Source organism: Microtus pennsylvanicus, chromosome 8, assembly GCF_037038515.1.
Source record: "Microtus pennsylvanicus isolate mMicPen1 chromosome 8, mMicPen1.hap1, whole genome shotgun sequence".
NCBI classification, from domain to species: domain Eukaryota; kingdom Metazoa; phylum Chordata; class Mammalia; order Rodentia; family Cricetidae; genus Microtus; species Microtus pennsylvanicus.
The window spans coordinates 5,223,360-5,249,110 of NC_134586.1; the positions used below are offsets into that span (position 1 = coordinate 5,223,360).

Sequence of the window (25,751 nt, forward strand, 5' to 3'; positions counted from 1 at the left end):
TGGGTGATCGGTGCGTTATTTACAAGCCAGTTGGGCTGCAACAGAGCAGGAGGACCGTGAGGGGCTCCAGGGCTTCGGATGCGGGCGCGCAGCCGCGGGCAGGAGGTCAGGGTGGACCCCAGGTTCGGGGGTCGACCTGCAGCAATCCGGGCCCCCGCGCCGCCCCCACCCGCCGCACCCCGGGGCGCGCGCCGGCCACGGTCACCGGCGGCTGGAGCGCTGCCCTCGCCTCCCCCATTGTTCCCACTGTCTTTTTCGCCTTTTGTTATTTATTTGCACCAGCATTGTGTTGTCTCCGAAGCCGCCTCATGACCAGCCGAGGGATTTCACTTCGTCCTTGAGAGAGAGAGACAGAGACAGAGAGCGAGAGAGGGAGCCAGAGGTTGGGGTGGGGGGGTGGAAGAGAGAAAGAGAGAGGGACAGGCGCGCACACACACACACGCGCGCGCACACCCCACACAAACACACCCGACACAGACACACACACAGAGTGCAAAAGGCGAGCCGCCCCAACCCGTCTCCAGGGTCCTCCGGGGGCCCCCGCCCGCCGCTGCGCATCCCGCGTCAGAGGAGCGATTAACCAGAGCCGGTAAGGTGCGTGAACCGCAGCGTTTTAACTTTGTGGCGCGTCCCGCTGTGGAGGTGCCGGTGGCGGGCAGCCCTCCAAGGCGCCCTGCTCCAGCTGGAGAAGCCGCGCAGCACCAGGGAGGGGGCGCGGGAGTTTGCTCAAGTCCCGGGAGGGGGCTGGGCCCGGCTGCGGGGGAGGCTGCGGGGGGCGCTGCCACCCCCTCCGGGAAGGAGGGGGCTGTGATCCGCGGGACCGGGCCAACTTTATCTGGGCTGCTGTTGGAAAACCCGTGTCCTGTTGCCTGTATTGTTTTGTAAGTGGTGGCGGTGATGCGAGGTGCAGGAGGCAGGCAGCACAGGGGGGATCAGCCCTGGGCTAAGCTTGTGCGTCTCCAAGGGACAGACCCTCGAACTTGGACAAAGCCCCTGCGCCTGTCTAGAACAGAAAACCCACTCTCAGCCCACCCCGTCACCTTCACCCTTGTCTTTTTGTTTCGCTTTCTGCAATCTCTCTCCCTCTACTCCTCTTCAGTCCTTCCCAGAGGCTCAGAAATAAGTCTCATCCTTCTGGATTTGAGGCATTTCAGAGACCGGAAGCTTTCATTTTATTGCAACTTCTCTCTTTCCCTCTCTCTTTAAAACCCCCTTCCTCACTTGGTGCAGAGTATAGCCCCCTCACGTGCTGTGTCACACTCAGCTGGCGCTTCACAGCCACGGCGAGTAAGAAGTAAGGAGCGGGCTTATGCGGGTAGGAAGCAAGTTGAAGCAGTGTTTGGAGTTACCGATCTGCCGGCCTCAGATCCGTGGGACACGGTTCACATATTTTAATAGTCATCTTGCAAAGTGAATATATTAATAAGCGGATTGGCCCGCGTTGACTCTAAGAAGGCGCTGGTCTCAGTGCCTAAGTTGAGAGTGAGGAACGTGAATTCACTTCCAGTCTTCCCTCATCAACTAAAGCAGGTCAAAATGAGGAAGTGTGTGTGTAACTGCAGAGCCCACGCTTTCGGGACTGGCCACCCGGGATACTCTGAGTGGCTATTGGCTTTGCTGCCTCAGGAAAGTTTTGAAATTTGTTGTAACCCAGTTGAGATGTTCCGAGTATCCAGATATGCAAGGGGTTTGTTAAGAAAGGCATGAGGAGAGATTTCCCCAGAGAACCTTTTCTGCTCAGCACAGTTTCTGTCAAGGGCAAGGCAGAGGGAAATCTGTGGGATTTGGGGTAATAAATGTGGGAATCTGCAAACAGGCTAGACAACAGTGGTTTGTTTTCTTGGTGTTCATAAATTATGGCTCCTAGTATCACACACACAGAGACACACACACACAGACACACAGAGACACACACACAGACACACATACACACACACACTCACACACACTACCCCATTGAAACTGCTGGTGGGAGATCTGTAGACGTTTTCAATCAGAAAAACCAGAATCTGGGGGCTTGATTGCCAGGAGTGATTAGGTTAAGGGCCAGATGTTTTTTTTTTTTTTAAGTACACGGAAATGTTCTCCCCTGCCCAAAGTTTGACTTTTATAGCTTTTAAAAGGAGGACGATTTCATAGTCTGTACAGAACGGCTAAATTTTGATCTGTCTCATTTTAAAGGAATCCGGCTGTCTGAGGATGGTTGTTTGTGCAGATAGGGAGGAATCTGTTTTCAGAAGCAGATAGAGGGAGCACGGTTTCCAGGGGGTGCTTCTTCCTGATTTAAATATAGCTCCGAGGCCAGAGCCTAGATAAATTCAGCCAGAGTGATTTAAAACATTAAGCACTTACATCGAAAGTTCTCCTGGGCACCGTGCAAAATTCTCTTGGAGATTATGCCATCCAGTGTTTATCCTCAGAACTCTAGGAGATAAAAATCACCAGCATCACTCAGAAACTGATGCAATCCAGTCTCAAATCCTCAAACTGCTGGGGATGGCTTTTGTTTGCCTAAAAGGTAGATCTTTCATCACGAAAGTTGTTTAAAAACATTTAATTGTGGGGGTGGGAAGGGATGCGCATAATTATTTAGTTGTTTGTGTTAATTATATGGTAGCATCCTAGGCAGAATTTCTTTTTCTTCCTCCTCGTCTTTCCAGTGGTCTGCTTATCCCATTTCTGAAGCTTTCTCTTTCCTCTCAGCTTTAATTCTTTTCTCTCTGTAGCCTGTTTGGGTGGGCAGTGCCGATCTGCTCTGACATAGTATAAGCTTCTGATACTGAGGGATGCTTTAGTTCTTCACACAGAAACATGGAATTAGTTTTGTTGTTGCGCTTAACCAGTCATGGCTGGATGTGTGTTGCATACATACAGCACTTGCATCTGCTAACCTCAGTTGGTAAATCAGCAGGTTCTTGGGATACACTAGTTGACTCACGTAGACACGCATCCTGTTTGGACTCATGAACAGTCCAGCGGGCGAGCGAGAAAATGGACATTCTTTGCGGAGATTCTTAGGGCATACAGAGTACGTGGTACATGAAAGAGCGACGTTCTTAGCCATGTATAACATCATCTTTTTTATTTTGGTCCTTGCTGGAGTGAGCTATAAGTTTAAACATTTCGAATTTTCCTTTCCCAAAGAATGGAGCTTGTCCTCTTGCAGAAATGTTTTCTTGCAAAGCACACTTAAAAATAAGACACAGTGCGTGCGCGTGCAAGAATGTGCCGTCTGTGAAACGCTTCGTCCTTTTTCTGCGTGATAAGCAGTCCTGGTCTTCAAGGTACGTTCAGAGCAGATACAAGGAGGGAAACTGAGGGAGAAGAACTCATGGTTCGTGATTTCCTGAAAACATGGCTTTCAAAGAGCTGAGAATACTAATGTGAAATGTGGCTTAGACCTGACGAGATGCAGCTGATTGGCAGAGCCTGCGTGATTCATCCGACACGGGGTCAACCTTAGTGGTCAGGGACGGCATGTAATTAGGACCTGACAGCATTCTGGAAACCATTCATCTAGGCCCGAAGCAAATGTACCCTTCAACAGGGATTTGTTGTTCAAGAAATGTACGTTTATTTTAGAGGTGAAGAAAGTGCCTGTCTGTTTCACACAGCTATAAACTATATCCTGAACCTAGATTTGTAGATAGTTAATAAAATAAAAGTCCAATTTTGTTCCAAACAATGTTTAAAAACACCCGTTTGTAAATTGTCTACATTCGAGTCTCATATGTTAATGATTTGGGCTCTGAAACTTATTTCAGAAAGGCATTTTGGTTTATCTTCAGAAACACCACACAAAACTGTCTAAACAACTCTGTAAATAAACTGTTCCAAATGCCTCCATTTGCTGAATGAATTAAAGAATTATGGGTCTTAATCCAATTAAGATCAGTCTTGCAATTCCTTTTCCTATTTGGGGGAGCGTAGGGGTGGCTAGGACTGTTAATGACGATAAAGAACAAGTGGGGTCTTGGCTATTCGTTTTCTCTCTCCGGTGTGACAGAAATACCAGCTGTGTCCATGTATGAGGAGGGCTTGGGATGAACAGAGGTTACTCTGGTGAACCAAGACTTAACTTGCCTGAGAAGTTACCATTGAGAGAAGAGTAAATGAAGGATGAAACTTGGCAGCTAGGGCCTCACCTTCTGCTTGAAGATAATGGACTTTGATGTTGCCAGGTGACTTGTGGTGTAGACCCCTTAAGGGTAGAGAGCAGACACCTTGGTACATTAGGGACTTGCTGCTGGGCCTTACTGGGACGTTTCTGTAGGACTTTTTCATAAACGTCGTCAAATGCAATTTGCTGGTATTAAAATTGAGTTAGGGTCAAGCGTAAACTATTAGGGGAATGTGTGCTGAGTTGTTTTCTCTAAGCCCTTACCCCTTTAGCTGTCTGATGTAGGTGCTTTTGAAAGCTCTCCTAATGAGGACCCTGAGTTTCAGGAAGGGCCCTTGACAGCGGTCCAGGTTGCTTTGATGAGGCCTTCCAAGATTCCTACCCCATTTGGCCCATTTAAACTCTGGCTCATAAGCTAATTAATTCAAAGGTATAAATAGTTCATTATGGTTTAATTCTCTGCTTAGATGATATTATCACACCCCCATTTGTTATGATCTTCCCGTTTCTCAGAGAAAGAGCTGCGGAGATTGCAGAAGAAATCAAAGTTTTCCGTGCTCTTCAAATTAGAACTTAGAGGCAACAGTCGTCCCACTTAGAGCTAACGAGGGCTTTGAACAGGGGCAGCATGGTGGTGAAGGTAGAGGGAAAACTCGAACCCCGGAAATTGTCCTTCTTGTGGAGTAGGATCTCCAACTCCATGTAGAGTCATGCATTCCCTATTTTTCATAATTTTCAAAACCAAAATCAGCCAACCAATCAGACACACACACACACAAACAAAACCCCCAAAGATTTGCGTGTGCCTTCCGCCCTCAGTGATGTTTAACTACTTTCTGGTGCGATGGCACCATTGTCCATAGTGGACAATAGGGCAGTGGTCATGGGGCCTAGAGGACCCTAGCCTGCCGTCTAGTTGGTATGCTCTGACAAGCCAAAGAACTTTGTTCTTACTACTGTGGTTCAGAGTGAAGCAAAGAGGGAGGGAATTTGGAGGGAGTCAGGAAGCCGAAGATGCCGCCACATTAGCCGAGGAGCTTTGCAGTTTAGGTCTGTGATTGCTGCCAAACCTTATCTGCAGATCAGGAGTCTTCAGGGCTCTGTGCCCGTTTCTAACCTCTAACGCTGGTAATTACATTGCCCCCTCTTTCTTGTGTTTCTGCGTGTGCTGGTGAGCTGCAGGGATGTGCAGCTGTGTCTGGGGGCCAGGGGTAGGCTAGATCTGCTGGAATCTCCTGCGATTCCCTTCCACGTTGCCATTGGAGACAGGATCTCTCATTGAACTTGACATTCTAAGATGGGCTATACTGACTGCTGGGCAAGTTTTGGTATCTGCTTCCCTCTCCCCACTGAGTACTAGAGTTCCAGACACGTGCTACTGTTCCTGGGTTTTACATGGGTGCCGGGGATCTGAACAGTCCTTACACGGATAGAGCAGGCACCTTATCAACTGCAGCATTTACTCAGGCACCTCTAGTGTTCTGATGTGGAGGTTATGTGTATGCCACAGGAAAAACACGGGACATTTCTAGCAGAGGGTCTGCCACGAGCTGGTCGCTCAATCAACATTGGCGCTGCTTTTCTTTCCCTTCCAAACCAGTCTAGTTTCTTGTGATCAATGTGCCTGAGGCTTCATTTTGTAAACTTATTTGAGTGCAAGACGAAAAAAATATCACTTTCTCAAGGCTGAGATCAACACTTTGGTAATCCAGTTAGCATCTCTATATGATCATTGACAATGTGGGTTTTATTAAAGATGTTGTAGCTGGTACAGGTGTGAATTCTATCTTTTATTCATGTAAGTGTTTCTTCAGTAATTAACATTTTCATCCTATATAAATAGGTAAAGGGAAGTAAAAACGCTAGGCTCTGGCTGCAGATCTCTTTGTAGAGGCTCCGGAGAGTAGAAAGGAGTGAGCGCAAAGACGACGTGGAGGATTGAGGAGGAAGACATCCGACTGACAAGCGTGGTTCATGAGCGGTTTGAAAACAGCAGTTATCTCTAGAGGAGACCACTGTCTGGAAGGACTGTGCCGGCAGTTTCCACGGTGCTCCAGGATCAGGGAGGAGTCCACAGCTGGCCATGGTGCTTAGTGGTACAGGGCCAGCAACAGGGTCCATTATGTGGCACCCCGCGTAGCCTGAAGCTCAGTAGCTCTAGGTCTGGTCAGGAGGATCAGCCCTAAACAAGCCAACCAAACACAAAACCACCAGAAACCATGGTAGTCTCTTTGCATTCCCTGGGGTTTTGTCTTCGTCCTTTGTAAAATGAACGTGCTACTAGTCAAGGTTAAACAAGGCTGTGCACCCATAAGCCACTGTGCCGTGCACAGCACAGAAGGAAAGCTCAAAATACGTTGCTCCTTTCAAACGTACTCAAAATGCAACCACCAGGTGTGGATGCATTGTATCAGATGGTCCTGGATGTATTTAAACAAGGGCTATTTCACGTAAGTGGAAGGCAGTGTTTGTGCGAGCAGGTGTCCTCAGGCTTACCTTGAAAAAGTCGCTCTGCTTCTTCCTCCTGCTTCCTACTCTTTGACACACCACAGCAGACAGACCACCTGACCTTGACCGTCTTCCGGTAACTCCGTAACTCATCCAACAAAGCGCCAGGTAGAGGGAACTCTCCTTTCCTTAGCTCTGTGGGCTTTCTGTTCAGTGGAGCAGCAATGTACTCTGGGCTGCATTTTATCTCAAGCCTCAAACACCTCCCGAAGTCTTTGCTCCCCTGCCTGACTGATCCTAAACCAACTAGCAAGCGCCACAAAGTGCTGAACTCAAGTGGCCCTCAGCGCCAGCCCCTGCTGGGATGAGTCACAGAGCCACCAGCACTTTGTTGCCTCAGATTTGATCGCTGCCATGAGCAGCCCTTCGATTGTCAGCTAAGAGCCCCTTCAGGGACTTGTCTCTTAATAGGAAGTCTCTTTTCTTCCCTTCTGTTGTAACTTTAAATTAAAAGAAACTGTGGAGGAGTTGGTGGTCAGGCCTCACATCTTTCTTCTCCCACCGGGAGAACAACATCTGAGAAAAAGACATTATCGGACTGAGAATTGAGTTGTTGCCATGTGGGGGCTTGGGAGGGCACTGTCAGGGGTTGCGGGTGGGGCGGTCGGTGGTGATGGAGGACGGAGACCACATCACTTAGACTCAAGTAGCCTGACTGTTGGAGCTATCGTCTAGAGTGATGTCGTTGTGAAGACCGAAGAGTAGATCCTGGACACGGGGCTCCCACCTGGCCTGGGGCTCTTAGGAAGTTCTGATGTATTGTTTTCTGCTCCAGAGTTTAAGGGTTTCTGATGTGTTGTTTTCTGCCCCAGAGTTTAAGGGGTTCTGATGTATTGTTTTCTGCCCCAGAGTTTTAGGGGTTTCGGATGTGTTGTTTTCCGCCCCAGAGTTTTAGGGTTTCTGATGTATTGTTTTCTGCCCCAGAGTTTAAGGGGTTTCTGATGTGTTGTTTTCCGCCCCAGAGTTTTAGGGTTTCTGATGTATTGTTTTCTGCCCCAGAGTTTTAGGGTTTCTGATGTGTTGTTTTCTGCCCCAGAGTTTTAGGGTTTCTGATGTATTGTTTTCTGCCCCAGAGTTTTAGGGTTTCTGATGTATTGTTTTCCGCCCCAGAGTTTTAGGGTTTCTGATGTGTTGTTTTCCGCCCCAGAGTTTTAGGGGTTTCTGATGTGTTGTTTTCCGCCCCAGAGTTTTAGGGTTTCTGATGTATTGTTTTCTGCCCCAGAGTTTTAGGGTTTCTGATGTATTGTTTTCTGCCCCAGAGTTTTAGGGGTTTCTGATGTGTTGTTTTCCGCCCCAGAGTTTTAGGGGTTTCTGATGTATTGTTTTCTGCCCCAGAGTTTTAGGGTTTCTGATGTATTGTTTTCTGCCCCAGAGTTTTAGGGGTTTCTGATGTGTTGTTTTCCGCCCCAGAGTTTTAGGGGTTTCTGATGTATTGTTTTCTGCCCCAGAGTTTTAGGGTTTCTGATGTATTGTTTTCTGCCCCAGAGTTTTAGGGGTTTCTGATGTGTTGTTTTCCGCCCCAGAGTTTTAGGGGTTTCTGATGTGTTGTTTTCCGCCCCAGAGTTTTAGGGTTTCTGATGTGTTGTTTTCCGCTCCAGAGTTTTAGGGGTTTCTGATGTGTTGTTTTCCGCCCCAGAGTTTTAGGGGGCTCTGTGTTGTACTGTGGGAAACTGGCATGAAGACAACACCAGGATCCGTGGAGGCTGGGAGGCAGGAAAAGGGAGCTAATTTTTGACACATTCCTCAGACTCCTCTGGGGAATCTGTGCCCAGGCTACTGACTGTTTATTTGAAATTATGGCATTGTTTTTTCCCCAGCAGTGAGTGAGCATGGGTTGCTGTGGAGTCTCTGCTTAAAAAGACAGTTGGACATCAACAAGGGACAAGGAAGGAAAAGTTAGCAGTGCTTTCAATGGCGTCTTTTTCTAAGTTACTGATTTGATTCTTGGTGTGTGTGTGCGCCTGTGTGTTTGTGTGCCTTTTGCGCATGCGTGTGTGTGCGTGTCTGTCCAGGCACGCTTGCACATGTGGGTGTGTGCTGTGGAGGTCAAATATTGCTGCTGTCAATCCGCTCTTCCCTTATACTGTGAGACAGGATCTCTCCTTGAACCTGGCCGGGCTCACTGATGTCTCGCCCGGCTCCCACCTACCTACCTTCAGCAGTTGAGTCACACACAGATGCGTACCACTGTGCCTGCCTTTTCGCTAGGGCACCGGGGCTCCAAGCTCTGGTTCCCCCTGCTTGTCCGGCAAGCATTTTTACCAACTGAGCCACCTCCCAGCACCTTCTTCTCCCTGTACATTTAAACTCTTCTCTGGGCCTGGACACATGCCTTGCTTTGCTGGTTTTTCTGTATAAACTGATGCAGACTCGCAAGGTCTCATCTGTGGCTGCTGGGAACCAGGGTTGTTTGATGTCGTATCGGGGGCAGCCTGCGGTTTGCATGCCAGCTCGTGTGATGTGTGCCGTTCCTCTCTGGTGCTGGCATCGCGTTTATAGTGTCTGGCAAGATCAGTCTCATTAATTCCTTCTTTCACTGGAACTATTTCTGAACAAGTGCATACCGTCTCTCAGAATTCTATCTTGAACTTTCTTCCTTGACTCTTTCCCGGAGAGCCTAGTCAACCTTGGCTTCTACCAGAATGCAGTGTCTTTTCCGCTTCAACCAGGAAATTAAGCGGTCGTTTTATGTGCATAAATAACTCTATCAGCAGATAAAGAAACACAAGGAAGCCACTCTCTGTTTGTTGGGACTTCATCAGGCCGACCAGATGTTACTAAATCCCAGCTCCCTTTACGTGTCAGCGTGTGCTGGTTTTTCTTAGCCATTGTCTTGCAAAGTGTTTATTCCCAAGTGCCACTGCCCCCTCCGCATTGTGTTAGTATCACTGGAAACGAAAGGTTTGGTAGACACATTCCTGCCTGGTTTGAAAGAGGCAACTACATGGCGAAATAAAGAACACCCCATGTGAGCTGGAGAATGTTCCTCAACTGGTAGACTGCTTGCTTAGCATGCAGACGCCCTGGGTGCCATTGCCAACATGCCATAAACCAGGCACGTGGTGCACCTTTCTAATAAGAGAACCAGTGATGTGGAGGCCGGAGAGTCGGAAGTTGAAGGATGTCTTTGGCTACACAGCAAGTTAGTAGCCAGCCTGGGAATGTAAGACACCGTAAGCTTTCTTAGAGGGCTGGGCTTATCTCCTTGGCACCAGCACAATACCTAGGACAGAACAGGCACAGAACAGAAGCCTCTGAGTGAACAGACTTGCAAACCAAATCACTCCATAAGAGCAGAGTCTTGGATGGACCTCACCAAAGCAAAGCATGCGGAGAAGTGGCTGGATTTACATCTTTGGGTTGTTTATCATGCCCTGAACTTGGTGCTGGATGCTTCCCACGGATGGCCACACATATCCCATCAGCTGTGGAGCAGCCCTTTCCACGAAGAAGACTGAAGTGGTCAGGTGACCCGCCCACCTCCCACAGCTGTCATCGGCAGGAGAGTCACGGCCTGACTTTGGTCTAGTAGGTTTGGACGCGCTGGCTCTTGCTCTGTGTCAAGGCACTGCTGGGGGCCTGACCCCTGTCACATAGGTGCTCTAGCCATAGCTTCCCGGCTACCCCATGTCATGGAGGTAGCATGGCAGAGGTGGTGGGAAGCCAGAGTTGAGCGGTAATGTGTACATACTAGTTGGTGTGATTGGCTTAAACCATCAATTTGCTACAGTCTAGACTCACCTGGGCAGACAGCCTGGCTGAGGGATACACTGACCAGGCTGGCCTGTAGACATGCTGATGCGGGATTGATGTAGGGAGCACCCGGCCCTTGTATGTGGCATCATTTTATGAGCTGGGTACCACACTGTATGAGAGTGGAGAAAGCTGGCTGTGTATAAAAACCAGATAGGAATGTGTTTCCTCTGTGCTTCTGACTGTGGATGTGTTGTGACCAGGTGCTTGAGCTCCTGTCTTGACCTGGCCGAAACCATGAGCCTTAAGTCAAAGCAGCCCATTGTTCCCTGTGTTGCTCTTTGTCAGGGTACTTATCACAGCAACAAACATGACACCGGAGAACCGGCTGTCACATTAGCCCCAAACACCCAGGGAGAACCCAGGGAGCACCCAGGGGCATGCTGTGTAGGCTTTACCTAAGAAGAGTTTTACGTCCGTAGGTAGCAATTCTGCAGACGTAAACACTGACCACAAAAGGAAGGAGAGCGCCGCACTGCTCAGTCGTCCACTGGAGAGCTATTAGGGGCATCTGTTAAAAACTGATTCTTTTAAGCCAGGTAGTGGTGGCACATGCCTTTAATCCCAGCACTCGGGAGGTAGAGGTAGGTGGATCTCTCTGAGTTCGAGGCCAACATGGTCTACAAGACCTAGTTCCAGGACAGCTAGGACTGTTACACAGAGCAACCCTGTCTTTAAAAAAAAAGATAAGAAAAAGAAAAGATAAGAAAAGAGCCTTTTGTGTTCCATCCCAGACATACAGATCCCAAATCTTCTGTGGTTTACTTTTTATCAAGTCTAATGAGTGATTCCTTGGCACATGGAAGTTTGAGAACCAGAGATAACATCTTGATTGGTCTAGTTTTGTAGTGAGTTGTGTGTGTAGCTTATGGAACTTAGGTAAGGTGCTCGGAGAACAGGGCATTGGTACAGCCGAGCAGGGCTGGGGTCGCAGGGCTAGGAAGACTTTTCCCCAATGGCCATTGAATTCTGAATTAAAATGTAAAGAACCACCAATGATTTTGCACACAGAGAACACTAGTGTGGCTGAAGCCAAGCATGGGAGAACCTCACACAGAGAGGTGGTGGCCTAGAGTAAGGCAAAGGGGGTGACCTTTTCACCTTTAGCTCTAAAGGGACTTTCCAACAACTGAGTCTACAGTCCTGATAGCCCTGTGAAGACCGGAGGCCAACTTCTCTGTATTCCAAACACTTTGTACAGTCTCTGGACACAGAAGGCGTTTAAAGATGTTCGTCTATCTGTTGACTTTTGTGGTACTGAGGTCAAATCCAGGCCCTGGCATGTTCTACTAGTGTTCTGCCGTAGGGTTCTAGCTCCATTGCAGGTTTTGTTCAAATGAATAAAAAGCAAAGAGAGTAAGAGAACGATATTTGGAAAATACTAGAAGGATTCGATTATGATGACAGTAAATCCAACCCCTCTATGTGTTGGGGATAAAGTCCAAGATCTCCCAGATGCCTGAAATTGTCTTAGACCTGAGCCTAAAGACGTACTTCTGTTTTCTCCTGTATATCCCTAACTAGGAGGAAATTTCACATGTCAATAAGGCCTGGTAGGTACCAACAGTAACCAATAATAAGATGGAACTGTTATAAGAAGATAGGAGTGTGGGTGTGGCCTTTCTCCAGACTCCCTACTGTGTGTGTGCACCTGTCTTGTGACAAGATGAAGCAAGTTGAGGATCATAGGCACTGTGGCATAGCATTGGGGGACTCCAGAAGGGTCATTCGAACGTAAGTTCTACGGTACTGTGACGGTCAGTTAACCAAGCTGGCGAAGGGACTGACTGGCAGGTAGCGTGCACTGAGTGGATCCAGGAGACAAAATGATGTAGCATCTTCCAGGCTTAGTGGAGTTGAGGTGGTGTGAGATTCCTTCACGCCTCTCCCCACGACTTTCCATTTTAAAGTCTGTTTTTCTCTCGGAGTTCTCTGATGCTCCAGACCTTGGCTGGCTGTGGGTTACTGAAACCATGCTTAGGAAGAGGCTGATCTTCTGGGAACAAGAGGAGGCTGCAGCGAAGCACAGTGAGATAAGATGAGTGCAGGATCTTACTTAGACCACCACGGTTCTTACAATAAGAAGACAAAGCATTGGGATCAGCGACAACATCGAACACGAGGTACCATGCTTGTTAGCCTTAGAGTGGTAGTGACTCCGGGAGGATGGGAGCCTTGTCTGTTATCGTCTCCGTGTGATCACAGCATTCAACAAATATTCAGTGATCAATTGACAGGGCTTCCCCACAGACCAGAAAACCAGGCGTGTGTCTTTATAGAGGGAAAGCAAGGGCTTGGCTCTTTGACCATCTGCAGACTAAGGCCTCCGTGTGCAGTGGGGTTTCCATCTGGTGATTTTCTCTGTAACCACACCTTGCTCGGTGGCTGCTGTGCATCATCCTTTACTGTTATACAAACCCACGGTGGTCTAGAGTGCGATTGAACTATTGATTATATGATGAAGAATTCAGTGGATGAGTGAAGGGGGATGGCTTGGCGGTGAGGACAGAGGGAAACTGAAACCCATCCCAGGGAGTTGTCCCCAGTCACTCAGCCTTCCCAGGGACAGGTGATCCAGAAACTGTAAGGGAGAATCCTTGCCAAGGTAATGCCAGCACAAGCGATACCATTCCCACTAGAAGAGGAAGCCATTCGTTCCGTCTAGAAAATGTACTGTGTGGGGGGGGGGGGGACAGAAAAGGTAACGAACACGTCATTCGAAACCTAACAGGCATTTCAGCACAAAAATGGCTCTCATCCAAGCAGCATAATATTAGCATCAACGTGCATCTTGTGGCTCCAGCCCCACACACTGCTTTGGAAATAAAAGGAGATTGTGTAAGGAATTAGCAACACAAGACATTTTTAAAAGTGCTTTATTGCCAGGGCCTGTGATACTGTGTGAAATCTATGCAGCCCCTTCCTCCTGCTGTGCTTAATTTCGGAATCTCACGCTATTACCTATCCTTGGAGAGAAAAAAAATAATCTCTATTAACTCTTAGAAACCAAGCTTCACACTGTACTTGTTTCCCACTTCTCTTTCCGATGTCCCTCGGGAGGAGGAAAAGTGGTGTATTTAGGCACTGAGGGCTTGTCGGGGTGCATGGTATTTAGGACTGCCTTAGGGGGTAGCACTGGAGCAGGGGGGCAGGCTGGAACTGAATGTCAGAGGCAAAAGTTTAGAAAAGCCTCCAGCAGTACAAAGAATAAAGACCTGAAAGAGTCAGCAGAGATTGGCTCTGGCGTGAATCCAGAGCAGAAGCCAGAAGTGGGTTATAAAAAATCCAGGAGGCAGGAGCCAGGTGGAGTTAAGTCTTCAGGGTGTAGATGGTTATCTTCTGGAAACAGGAAGACATCTCCCTGTGCACTGTGGCCCTGTGCTGCCTGCCTCACTGATGGTGGTTGATCAGGAACCGTCCCTAGGCATTTTGCTAAGCAGCTGTTTTGGTTTGTTTGAGGCTCTCCTGTGACCCTCGCCTTGTACAGAAACTGTTTTCCAGATAAGGATCCTGAGCTTGCCGGAAGCAGCATAGTAACCACAGTCTAGCTGGGACTCGAACCTACAGAGGCCTGGTTCTGGAGGCCTGGCTTTTACCCACTGTGATATAGCAAACATATCTTCGGCCTCAGAAAGAGCTCCCTCAGGAGGATGCCCACATTTGCCCCTCCCCTTCCTCCAGGACCCACATCTGTGCTAGGATCTGCCCAGCCCAGTGTTTTCTTGCCTAGCCCAGTATTTCCCGCTGCACTGTGCGCTATTTTCTGCTGTCAGGCTAATCTTTCTGATGTGCTATTTGGGTCATGTTGCCCCTTTCTTAAAACCTCAAAGTGCCGTGTGCTTGCTACATGTGGATGGATCTCACACTTCTTAGTTTTTTTTTAAGGGTCTCTGCAACTTGAATCCTCCTTGTCTATCTTAGTGGGCTTGTTGGAAACCTTCCCTTCATTTTGCCGCTGATCTGCTCCACGCTGCACACAGTTTTGCAGCTCACTCCCCAGACTGTTGGCAGCCTTCTAAGCCCTTCACTGCAACCTGGCTTGGAGGCTGTGGCCACTGTTCCTAAGTCACTCTCGACTCCCAAATTCCTGGGGACTTCTTCCAGAGTGGCTGTCTTCTCCATCTGCTTCAAACCCTTCCATCAATGGGTTCAACTTTCCAATCTACCCTGCTCCATAATTTGGCTTTTTAATCACCATTTCTCTGTTCTGGCCTTCATTCAGTAACCAACACATCATTGAGCGCCTCCTATGAGGTAGTCACCACGCTAGTGCCAGAGAATCAGTAGTGTCAGAGAGGTACTGATCTGTACCTGAGGAACCGCTAGTCTATTGGGGAAGAAAAACCAGAATCAGATAATGACCATCGCTTAGAACTTTGTATTGTGCACTTCGAAGAAGGATATATAGCGGATAGAAGGGAGACAATTGGTATATGTGAAGGTTGTAGCAATTGAAGACATTCTGCTATAAGAAGTCACAATGAAAGATAGTTAATACGGTACAGAGGAGAGAAAAGCATTCAAGACAGAAGGCAGCGTATGGTTGCTCAAAGGCTCTGAAGAAAGAGGGAAAGGGGCATCTCCTTGGAATGCTAGAGGCTGCATGGAGTGGAGGGGGCAGGCTAGGAGACAAAGCCAGATACTCCAATCAGACTTGGGAGCATCCCAGGCATGTGAGAAAGTCTAGTCTTTGTAGTAAGAGTGAGGAGAAACACAGAGTAGTCTCAAGAAATCTTTAGTACTCTTGCCTATTTCCTACAGACCATGTTGAAGAAGCAGGGGTGGGTTCAGGCAAACTAGCTGCAAGCGATGACACCACCTTTGACAAGAGAAAGATGGTATCCAGACCACGAGGGATGGAGGATGCCACAGGGTATCCAGACCACGAGGGATGGAGGATGCCACAGGGTATCCAGACTACGAGGGATGGAGGATGCCACAGGGTATCCAGACCATGAAGGATGGAGGATGCCACAGGGTATCCAGACCACGAGGGATGGAGGATGCCACAGGGTATCCAGACCATGAGGGATGGAGGATGCCACAGGGTATCCAGACCATGAAGGATGGAGGCACACCCCAGATTTCAGACACCCAGAAAGAAGGCTACTGCCTGTGCCCATTAGTCTGCCTACACCAGAAGCCCAATGGAATCCCTCACTGTGGGCGCAATATCTTCATGCTCACAGTTTTGACCTCACTCTATCCCTCTCCTATACTAACCTGAAATCCTGCCCATCCTTTGGTTTCTGAGTTAAAATTTCCCCTTTCCCAAGCATCCTCACAGAAGGCAGGCGCTGAAGAGTTCTTCCCTATGGTTTTACGGCATTTGACACACACTCTAGTTAGATTTTTGCTGGCTTGACATAAGCTAGGGGCATCCAGGAAGAGGGAATCTCAGTGAGAAAATGCCCCATCAGGTTGGTCTGCTGGCAAGTCTGTAGGGCTTTTTCTTGATTGATGATTGATATGAAAGGGCCCCACCCACTGTAGACAGTGCTTCCCCTGGGCAGGTGGGGCTGAGTGCTGTAAGAGCAGGCTAAGCAAGCCCTGGGAGCAAGCCAGTAAGAGACCTCCTCCATGGCCTCTGTATCAGCTCCTGCCTTGAGTTTCTTCCTTGACTTTCCTCAGTGAAAGACTGGAGTGGAGGTGTACAAGACCAAAGGGATTCTTTCCTTCCCAAATTGCTGTTGGTCTTGGCTTCTTATCATAGCAATAGAGAGCCCATGGGGACACAAATATTGAACTGTGTCATAGTGGTATTGTGGACATGTCTTTTCTCCAGAAGACGCTTGTCCTGCGGACTCTGATGTACACTTTAATAATGTCCTTCTTTCTTGGATCTTCCTTTACCTCAGTTTTCTTGTCCCTCACCCTCCATCTCTCGCTTTCTCCTCCATTTCTCCCTCCTTTGGTGTACGTGCAGGTATTAATTCACAACTGCTTAGAGCGGGGGGGGGGCAATCTTGGTGTCATTCCTAAGAAGTTGTTTTTGTTGTTTTTTTGAGACAGACCCTTTCTCATTGGCCAGAGCCCACCAGTTAAGTTAGGCCGGCTGGCCATCAAGGTCCTAGGATCCGCCCATCTTCACTGCCACACACCAGGATCGTGAGTGCACCTGTAAGCCTGTTTTGTTTACACACACGCTGGGCCTCAAACTCAGGTCCTAACGCTTACATGTCATGTGGGACACTGTCCAGGCCGTCTCCCAGCCCTTCTTTCTCTCGCTCTGGCTGAGAAGCTGAGCTCCCAGCCTGTGCTTCCTCACCCGCAGCATAAAGCGGCCGCAAGGAGCTCAGGAGCGGGCAAGTACACAGTGGGGAAAAAAACGTTCCCCCTGGCCTGCTGCGACTTTCACCGTGAGATGATGGTTAGGGGTTGTGCCTGTGTGTATGGCGGCTGCTCTTGCCTATTGGAACTCAAATTTGTATTTACAACAATTTATCATTGTTTCCAGGGCTACAAATATCAACAAATCTGGGCGCAGCCTGCAAGAATAGTCATGGAAGCTACCTGCTAGCTCTCAGGGAGACAGAGTGATGGAGAGTAAGACCTGGCTGGAAAGACCCAAGAGCACTAAGGAAAGGCAGGGGGGGGGGTGTTTGTAAGGCAGCTCCTGCAGTAGTTCGGTATCAGACACATGTATGAATGCATGTTAGGATAAAATGTAGACTGGAAATGCAGGCCCGTGTAATAGAACAGGGTCCCGTTTCCACTCACCACCATTCTCTCTTCACCTTCCAGTATTACGTTTTTCAATAGAATGCTCTTCCCCTGTTTTCTTTGACTTTAACCAAGGGCCAGACACTAAGCTCTCCTTCCTCCCATCTCTCCTCCTGCCCCTTGCCTCTTCTTCTGCAAACCACACATTCTTTCTCTCGTGTTCCCCTGATACAATTTCACCCTTCAGGAACATTAGAGGATACATACATCTTCTGCCAAGAATATTAGGTACTTCTTATAGAGTAGAACTATTTTGGCCTCTTTGAGTTGCTTATGGTGTCTAAGCCCTCTCATGTTGTCCTATAGCCAGGGAACCCTGGGAGCAGTTGGCCACGGTTGAAGAAAAGTGTGTTACTGGTAAAAGTTCACATCGTTGGAGCCAAGAAACAATAAATTCATCGGCTTTCAGGCAGATATTTTCTTAAACTTTCTTCAGCATGTGTGTCCCGTTACTGTTTGCATGTGAGATTACCAACCCCCGGAACCTGTCACCTAAGCGGCTGAGCTCAGCTGAAGAAGGGAACGGCGTTGCTCTAGCCGAGTGGGAGTCTGTTCCCCGCAAGCAGGTTACTGTCTGTCAAAGATCTCAGGGCTGAGATACAGCAAGGTGTCGTCTGTGAAACAACAGGTGGGTTGGCGCTGGCAGAGCTGAGGCACTGTGACAGAACAGGCTGGCACGAGGTGGGGTCAGGTCAAAACCACCTTTCCCTGGACCAGTGACTTCCTGTTTGAAGGGAATGGCGTGAGGGGGATCCTGTGCTGTTGAGTAAGAGATGAACCAGTGACTGACAGGGGGACTGTAGCTCCTAACTGCCAGGTCAAATGGTAGCTGTCTTTGAGTATGTGGTGACATGTAGGGACAAGGGGTTTTCTCTCTGTTGCCTGCCTGCATGCTTACACATGCTCTTTAGGTGCATGCATTGTTTCTCTGGTCACGTTGCATGCAGGGCACTGCAGATGACAAAGTTCAGTTTCCATGGCAGATATGATGAGCTGTCATATCCGAGTCCCCAGGAGACCATCTGTGACCGTAGATTCGTTACAGTGACATTTTGGGGAGCTATGGGGGACACTACCTGGGAGGGGTGAGAACAAAGTGAACAGAGGGGGAGATCAAAAGTGAAGGTCTCCCTGGAAAATTAAATGTAAAAACAACTGAATCCCTAACAGTTGGTCGCTCCTTCCCCTGACCCTCACTCCTCTCTCCTTTCCTCCCCCCTTCTGTCCCTCCCCCACTCCCTCCCTTATTTTACATTTCCTGTGACTGTTGGGAATAAAACCCAGGGCGGTGCTCATATAGCCGAGAGCTCTGCTGCTGACCCACATCCTTAGCTCCTGTTCCCTTTGCCAGGATTTCACTATGTAGCTTAGCCTAGCCTCAAACCTGTAATTCTCCTGCCTCGGCCTCCTGAGTGCTGGATTGCAGTCGTGTGGCACTTACCTGTGATAAAATAAAAATCTTAGGACTGTTTTGGATTTCTGGCCTCAGAGTGAGTTCATGATCTGAAGCAATAAATAATAAATAACATTGAAGTTAAGCGTAAGGAAGCTGATTTCCTCGTCTCAGAAGATGGCAGTAATGGTGTCCCAGTGAACCGGAAGGGGAGGTAGATTTGTTGCCCAGTAGTAAGTAAATGATGACCAGCCTGGAAGCAAGGACCTGGGTTCAGGGCTCTCAGTGGCATCTTAGTAACGCTGTTCTCTGTGGTTCTCTCTCTCTCCCCCGTCCCTCATTATGTTATGTAGCCTAGGAGGGCCTGAAAATACTTAGGCAGCTGAGGGTTATCTTGTACTTCTGACCCTATCTTTACCCTTAGAGTGCTCAGGTGACAGGCACACATTAGCATATATATATATGTAACTGCTAGAAATCACTAAATGGGATGCGGGAATGAAGAATACATATAAAACAACAAATGCAAACAAAAGCTGTAAAATTTTATTGTTTGTGAGCTTTATGTACATACATGTTCACGTGTACATCTGTGTGCAGTCCAGAGGTTGATTTTGTATGCTTTCCTTAATCGTGCCCCACATTTTTAAACATTTCGTGTGTTTGGGTATTTTGCCTGCATGCATGTGCACACCATGTGTGTGCTTGGTACTTCCAGGGGCCAGGAAGAGAGAACTGGATCTGGGATCCCCTGGAATTGGAGTTATGGGGAGTTGTGAGTCATAGGGCGGCTACTGGGGACTGAACGTGGGTCTTCTGGACGAGCATCAAGAGTTCTTAGCCACTAAGCAATTCCTTCAGCCCTTCCACCATCGTTTTGGAGACAGGGTCTCTCGCTGAACCTGGAGTTCATGAGTTGATCTTGACTGACTGACCGGCAGCCCCAGAGATCCTCTCTTCCCCCTCCTCCCAGGGCTGGGATCATAGACACACACTTGGCTACCATTCCTGACTTTTATTTTCATGTGGGAACTGGGGATCCTAACCCAGGTCCACCTTACCAACTGTGCCATCTCCCCAGCCCCCAAGGTTCACAGTATTCTATGGTAGCACTCCAACAGAGGTGCTTTTCCCTTTGGTCCCACAGTGGAGACCAGGGGGGTATAGATTTTCAGAGCACACATTCTATTTAAAATGGGGAGACAATGCAATGGGGAGATAATGGGGAGAAAATGGGGAGACTAGCTTGACAATATTGAGTTTAACCAATGCAGCCATTTAAACAAGGGGTTTACCGGCTCCAGGGTTAAGAAGCAAATTAGGAAAAAAAAATAAGAGAAGGTTGGGGAATGTAGTTTCAATGTTTTAAAGTATTTAAAAAAACATGGAAAGAGTGTATGTGTGTGTGGGGGCGTGTGAGCGTGTGTGTGCATCTGTTTATTTGCGGGTGCTAGCCAGGGTCATAATGACTTAATGTTTCCGTGTCTTTAGCAATTCCTCCTAATTGACTAGAAGGTTGGGGCCACACTGACACCATTATTCCTCTGTATATCTGGCTCTAATTTATGACCCACATCCTGCCTCGTGTCCTAAATGCTTTTGAATGTTCTTGTGTTGCTTGTTTTTTCCCCTCAGATTCATCAATTTGTAAATCAGCTAAGTGCAGTAATTAGAAGTGATCTTTGTTTGTGTCATCTCTGTGACTGAGGATCTGAAAAGACAAAAACCTTCCATAAATATAATAAGTCCTCCCCCCCCTTTTTTTTTGAATCTTAAGTGTTTGTAAGTTTTTTCCTGGTAAAACTCAGCATGCTTTATAAGAATTATACAGAGTCATCTTGTGCCTGAGCTCTAGATGGCTTAGTTTTCCCATTAACATATTTTTATTTTGTTAATAAAAATTCATTTCAGTTATGTTCCCATTTTTACATTTAACAGTGCCTCTTCAGAAGATATTGGTTGCTTTGAATTTCTTGGAAGGAAGAGATTAAATAGAGCATTGTTAGTGCTTTTCATTACAGGGGAAGATGAGGTGCCTGGGTTAGGAAGCGGCATATAGCTGTCTTTATACGGATATGGTAATCATTGCTGGCTTCCCTGGGGAAAGCTAATCATGTAATCTTAAATATAGTTCATAAGTTAAAAGGCAGAAACCTTGTTATGCTACATAATGTTATTTTAAATAAATAAAAAATTAACTTTCTTTTTATATTACACAAATGATCTTTCCATTATTGGGTAAAGAATATATAGTCTCACACACACAAAAAAAAAGATTGTGAAAAGATTATGGGCAACCGTGCCTATGTTTGTTCCTAATGTCTTTATAACTATATGAAGTTAATAATAATCATCTTGACATAAACAATGCTGGTTTTGGACCATCATAGCTCCTCCTTTATTTTTTACTGGGGATTGAACCCAGGGCTTCCTATACAGTAGGCAAGCATTCTACCATTGAGCTGCAGCCCAAGCCCAACCTATGATCAATTCATTAACTATTGATTACTCATTCAAGTCAGTTTTACTGGGAGTCAGTGCTTCAATCCATAATATTTTTGTCACTGTGAGTTGAGTAATGAGGTTGCAATGTTGAGCAAAGAAGATTTGATTACTCCATCATGAAGCTTGCAATGTATTGAGTGAAATGGAGGCCATCCAGCTCCTCACGTGACATGTGCAAGGCACTTTCCTCTCTGGGAAACTTAAAAAGCCCTAAAGCGTAGAACGTTGAAGAAGTGCAGTGTGCGTTACACATTTGAGTGTGAACGTGTGCCTCTCCGATTGATTAGTGTCCTTGTTTGTCAATGCATTGATATCAGCATTGGTAAATGTGTCGATATCAGAATCAGCTATGGGTTTTTGGGATCACTATGCAGTCATCTTGGGTAGGGATCCCTGACCCAGTATATAAATTCAGCCATTTTTGCTCCTGAGTTATTAGAAATGGCAAAAGAGCTCAAAGGCATTGGACAAGAAATCTAAAAATCTGAAGTTATTAGTTTTTTTTTAAACAGCATTCTAATTTCTGAAATTATGGGATGCCATAGAGATTTTTCTTTTTGGCTTTTCGAGACAGGGTTTCTCTGTGGCTTTGGAGCCTGTCCTGGAACTAGCTCTGCAGACCAGGCTGGTCTCGAACTCACAGAGATCTGCCTGCCTCTGCTTCCCGAGTGCTGGGATTAAAGGCGTGTGCCACCATCGCCCGGTGCCATAGAGATTTTTTAAGTTCCTTCAAAAATGTTTTTATCCTATCCAAAGCAGTCGGTTTAGTCCCATGAAAATATTCAGTCTCATCTTATATTTTGAGTTATTTCCGTGTTGAATTAAGGTGTGCAATCGGTAACAATCAATGATCTGAAAGGATTCAGGGGCAAGCTGTTAAGTGGTGAGCGGCGGCTTGAGGCAGCTTGAGAAGGTGGCTGTCCCAGCTGGTGGAGCACCTCCCAGGGAGGATGCAGGGGGTCGAAAGTGCCTTCAAAGCTCTCGGTACCACGGGCTGTCCTGGGAGAATGCCTGTGGCGAATGCGCAGAGAAGACCCAAGGTAGTTCCACTTGCTTTGGAAATCCCAGAACTCTTTCCCAAGAATGTGAATTTGGGGCTGTAGCAGAAAGTAGAAAATTCCGGCTGCCTCTACGAGAATCTGGAGGAGTGAGAGCAGGGAGCAGAGAAACCATCTCTGAAGCAGGCAAAGCTTGGAAATGGGCCTCAAGTTGTTCCGCGGGTGAAAGCGTTTCCTGTGCAAACTACACGACCTGAAAGTTGCCCTCTGCTCTCCGTGCTTGCTCTGTGGCATGCATGTCTCCTCACTGGAAACCGTTCTCTCCAAAGCCTGTGCTATGTCGGAACTAACAGGTCACCGTGACTGCAGTAAAGAAAGGCCGTGTTTGTGTGGGAGGAGGACGGGCGAGGCAGGAACTGTCTCGTGGAGGAGTTTGTGAAGTTGTTTTTTTCCAGTCTTGAAAGCAACGACAAGGAAATAACTGAGGAAAGATTGATTTTAAACATGATTGTGGGCCTGGGAAGAGGGCTCTGTTGGTAACGTGCTTGTCGTTTAATCGTGGCGGGCCTGAAGTCCACCTCCAACTCTCCTGTGAGAAGCTGGGCGTGCGGTGCACGGCCCGCAGCCATGCGTGTATGCACTAGTCGAACTCAAGATTAGTACTGACATCACATTGAAGCTGGGGGAGGCACAGAGTTAGGAACGTTAGGATGAGCCGGGCAGGGAGGCAGTGGTGCTGGGCACGGTCAAAATACATTGTAGGAAGAGTTCAGAGAATAGATACAAAATAATATCTTTTAATAAAAGCAGGGTGTGGTGGTACACTGATAATTCCAGTTCTGATTTTGTGTGTATGTGTGTGTGTGTGTGAGTGTGTGTGGTTGTGTAAAAACAGGCCCAGATTCTTGCTGAGTTCCAGACCAGTGAAAGACCCTATCTCTAATGACTAAGTGGGCGAGTCCCAAGGAAAATCACCAAAGGTTGTCTTCAAACATTCTATATACATGATTCCCCAAGACAGGGAGGAAGGAGAGAGAGAAAGAGAGAGGGAGAGAAGGAGAGAGAGAGACAGAGAGAGTGGTAGAGGGAGAGAGAGAGGGAGAGAGAGAGAGAGAGAGAAGAGAATATTCTGGCTATCGTTTGTAGAAAGCAACAGAAGAATTTCAGTCAGGAGGTGATTTAGTAAGAACTCAGTCTCTGGATTGTTTTCCGGAGCCTCATTGACTTTGTGGTAAAAAGATCTTTGAACAGCAAAAGAACCAACGTTTCAGAGCCAGGGTCCCTGTCACCCAGGAAGACCCGAGCATTGTCTAACCATCCTATGGGTTCTTCCTTTTGGCTTATGTTTCTATGCAACATATGGAACTGTGTTCTCAAAACAATGGGAAAACAAATCATCCTTTGAAGTTTGTGCCTTGCAATTGACTTCTTTAGAAAGGACAAGGAAAGCATTTATCCCGGTGCGTCTAAGAATTAACCATGGAGCATTCTTCTCGACGTGTGAACGATGCCTAACGAAGAGGTGCTTCATTGCAACTTCATCAATAATTCAAGTGCAACTTAAACGAAAGTAGGGCATCATGAGGAAGAAGGAGCTTGCTCCATAATTGAGCCAATTAACTACTTCGGAGCCCCCTGTCATAGTTCAAATGGTGGAGCAACTCTTGGAAGTATGGGGAGCCTACGATGACGCGAGACCTGAGCTTCAGGAGGCAGTGAGGTGGGCGCGTGCGGCTAAGTGGGCAAGCAGCCTTTCGGTCGTCACAGCCGCGAGGGGATGGGCTCTTGAGAGGCACTCCTGTTTTCAATGCTGTGAGGTAATAGCCCAAGCTATTTTTGAGCTGTGCATATATTAGCGGTCTGCTGCCGTGTGATCTGATAACGTGTGAGAATGTCTCTGATCACACCTTGTTTAAAGTTGCAGTTTCTGTGCATAATCCCGCCACGAGCTCCTGTCAGATTTTGACTACATATGGAAGGAAAAAACAAAACACAAAACAAAAAACAAAAACCCCAAACCAAACCAACATCTATGGAAGCCTCCAAATTTGGGGTTGCATGTATATATCTATGAAATCAGATTTTTTTAAAAAAACAAATTGTACTTTTTTTAAAGATCAAATGTTATATCAGTTTTATGTGATATACAATGTATCTGTAGATCAAGCTATAGTCAGTTTCATTGTGTTGAATACGTAGAAAGCTGTCTGGGAGCTATGTGTCTGCTCCGTCTAACTTAGTAGACGATTCCTAAAAATACAGTTTGATTCTTTAGCCAACACGCTATCATTTATGTATCCCTGTTAATATTGGATTTCCAGATTCCCGCACTGAGTAGTAACTCCCGTGTTCTGACCGTGATGCCCTGCTCCGGAAACCTCTCTCTTGAACTGCCTTATGAATCATTTGTAAGCCTAGCTTTAAAAAAAAATCCATTTTATTTGTTTCAAATCATTATGTTACATCATTGTCCATCATCCTGCGTGTGTGTGGGGTGGGGCGGGGGCAGAGGTCAACCTCTGGCATACCCTCAGGAGTCGTTTTTGAGATGGGCACCACCATCCTAGGGGCAGGTGTCCTGGCCTGAAGAAAAGGGGAGAGAGCAGAAAGCAGGCTGCGCACCAGCGTTGACTTGGTTGATTGCTGACTCTGGATGCCACACGCACAACTGTCTTCCGCTCCCGCCTCTGGGCCTTCTCTCTCACAAAGGACTGTACCCTTTCAAACCATGAGTCTTTCTTGGAGAGAGAGCTTCTTAGTGGCCTGGAGCTGGGCACGCAGGCCTAACCTGGCCAGCCTGCACACCCCATGGCCTCTGCCCCAGAGCCCTGGGGATACAAGTGAGCCTGGTGTCTCCACGTGGGTTCTAGGGTTGGGATTCAGGTCCCCAGGCCTGTAAAACGAGTGCTTCACTGTCCAGGGGATCCCCCAGCCCTTCCCCTCTCATCTTCTGTTCAGCAGAATTAGCTATAAATGTGTGTCACTTACGGAATTGGCAAAGATCGACTTTCAAATGATGAGACCTGTCATTGCCTAGGTTATTAAGTGGTGTGTGTGTGTGTGTGTGTGTGTGTGTGTGTGCGTGTGTGTGCAATTATGAGGCCACATGTGTACCTACTTGGGCAGCGGTTTCAGGAGATCTAACAGTGCTGTGAGTCAGGGCTCAGCTTCGAGTGCTGTTCTAGCCAGGCCACTCCAGGTGGAAAACACCTCTGGATTTAGATGGCTGAGAACACTTGTTCTAAAACCAGTCGAATTACTTTTTAATGACACAGTAGATTAGTTTTTACAACATATACACAAAAATGCAAATATCTCTTTTGGAATGTAAAGCCAAAATGCCTTACATAATTAGTAGCATATTTCATTATTAAGACAATTAGAGGATTAAGCAACCAGAATGCTAGTCTTCTGTTGGCAGATCCTCAGATAAAGCCCTTACCTGGGAGCCCCGCTGGATACTTTTGTTTTGTTCAGGTGCTGCCTTCGCTGTCCTAGCTGTGCGGATTTCCTTAGTGTCTGGCTTGGCTGCTGCTCACTTTCCTGTTGCTGGAAGGGCGGCGGCGGCAGCAGCGCCTACAACTTTTGTTTCAGGTGACCTCTACCTACAAAAATAATTGACCTAGTTTTCAAGACTACTAATGGCTGTTTTCTGAAGCACTTCAAAGGACCCAGATTGTTACACACACGGGTTGAAGAGAGGAGTGGATTCCAAATATTTTTCCAATTTAAGAAATCTGGGGCTATTCGG

The 25,751-nt window shown here is 47.4% G+C and overlaps 1 protein-coding gene across 2 annotated transcripts in view; it reads left to right on the forward strand.

The window, feature by feature from the left end:
- The first annotated feature begins 391 nt into the window (after nucleotides 1-391).
- Nucleotides 392-25,751, forward strand: part of Sox5 (SRY-box transcription factor 5) — a 998,560-nt gene continuing 973,200 nt past the window's right edge. The window contains exon 1 of one of the 2 annotated variants that reach the window (XM_075982319.1): nucleotides 392-594. The gene's annotated coding sequence lies outside the window, so the exon portion shown is untranslated. The remainder of the gene's footprint in view (nucleotides 595-25,751) is intronic. The other variant, XM_075982312.1, reaches the window with a different exon arrangement.